Source organism: Euphorbia lathyris, chromosome 9, assembly GCF_963576675.1.
Source record: "Euphorbia lathyris chromosome 9, ddEupLath1.1, whole genome shotgun sequence".
NCBI lineage: Eukaryota > Viridiplantae > Streptophyta > Magnoliopsida > Malpighiales > Euphorbiaceae > Euphorbia > Euphorbia lathyris.
This window is the reverse complement of record NC_088918.1, coordinates 18,220,953-18,222,591: the sequence shown is the minus strand read 5'-3', so window position 1 is coordinate 18,222,591 and position 1,639 is coordinate 18,220,953. Positions and strand designations below refer to the sequence as shown.

Below are 1,639 nucleotides of genomic sequence, written 5' to 3'. Positions count from 1 at the left end.
CAACCCATCCGTTTGTTAAAAAATGAGTGTCTAACAACACATGTTAGAGTGGTCAAAACCTAAAGAATTTTATGTTAGTAAAAATACAATTGAGGTTTATAAAAAAAAAAAAAAAAAAATACAATTGAGGGGCTTTTATATCGATTTGAAAATTGAGGGGTAATCTTGCAAGGAAGAGCAAAGTTAGAGGCGATGAATGTAAATTACTCTCTAATCATAGTGGCCATCCGTACAATGGAACAACTTTTCCCATTACCTTTCCTGTTTATTGAAAACCTCCATTTTTGTCCGCTTAAAGACACCATTATTCTTCCAACTGATTTTTTAATTTTAATTTCAACAGCGGGTCGTAACTCGTAACAAGGAAGAAAAGCCTGGAGAGCGAATCCCACATCGGAAAGCACGAGCAGGATGATGAAGCAGCAACGGTATAAATGAGAGTCAAGAACGAAGAGGTAACATACTTACCTGGACGGGGTCTTTGGGTGATCAATGAGGCTCATGGCCTAGGGTTGTGACCTCCATTGCACCTTGGAGGGGTGCTTCCCTAAAGTCTCCCCAAGAGGGAGAGCTTACGTCATAATTTGTGCCAGTGGGGGCCTGCGTTCGCGCGGCCCCCTTCCAATTCTAGTTTGAGTTTTGTTCTTTTGATTGGTTTCAGATACTTGCAGAAGTTGTCTTCTTTTGGATTAATTTATTTTTCAGCTTCCTCTTTCGGTGCTAAAGACAACCCTCAGACATCCATTCTAAGGTAAAATATCGAGATGCCTTTTTGGTTGTTGCTGTGGTATATGAATAATTAAGAGGAATTGTAGTTTCATTTTATGATGCTTGTTAATTTGTTTTTTCTTTATTGTTTCAGAAGAATAAAAAATCAAAGTTAATTCAATGCTGCAGGCTTGTTTGATTGGTGCTTACATGTTTTTAACATTTATGGGTCTATGTATGGTTGGTGAAGCTGAAGAATGATGGAACTTGCAATGTGCATTTGGTAAGTTTCAGATTTGGGTGCTGAACTTTCTGTTTTGTTGAATAGTTCAAAGGTAGTTTGCTATTTTGCTCACTCAAGAGAGCTTTCCATTTTAGCTGGAATGCTAGAATTTTACATCCATGGAGTCCCTGATGAGGTTATTTTTGTTCTGTTTGCCCTTTAAATCACACAATCTTTATGTCTTCAAGGCTTCATTTTGTTGTTCCAGAGGCACATAGATGCCTCTTTAAGAATTGGTTGTTGGCTGATCATAGTCATTATTCAGTTTGCTCTGTATAATGGTAATGTTAAGGTTATTAACTTCTTACCATATATGTAGGAAGAAATGAAAATGCCATTTGCGTATAAACATAATCACATTGTGTATTACTTTTTCCTTGTCACTTAATTCTTGTGGTTCTGTGTGAACTACGGAACCGTTACTTTAGCTGATTAAATTACTATTGTGCACGTTTACTATCTTGAACTTAGTTTGTTCATATTTCGATTTACTTCCTTCTTGCTGATACCTATCTTTGGCTTTGGTACTTAGTGTCATCCAATCCCTTATTGGAGGCTAAGTTCTCTGAATATTCAGGGGAATTTAAGTACCAGGGGTGCGGTTTCCATCAATCATAGGTATGATAAGAGAGGTTCATTTATTCTCCA

General features: G+C 37.2%; 1 non-coding gene across 1 annotated transcript; it reads left to right on the top strand.

Moving 5' to 3' along the window:
* The first annotated feature begins 460 nt into the window (after window positions 1-460).
* Window positions 461-621, top strand: LOC136207849 (U1 spliceosomal RNA). The gene has a single exon (XR_010676945.1). It is a non-coding gene; the product is annotated as a U1 spliceosomal RNA (small nuclear RNA).
* Window positions 622-1,639: the final 1,018 nt, after the last annotated feature.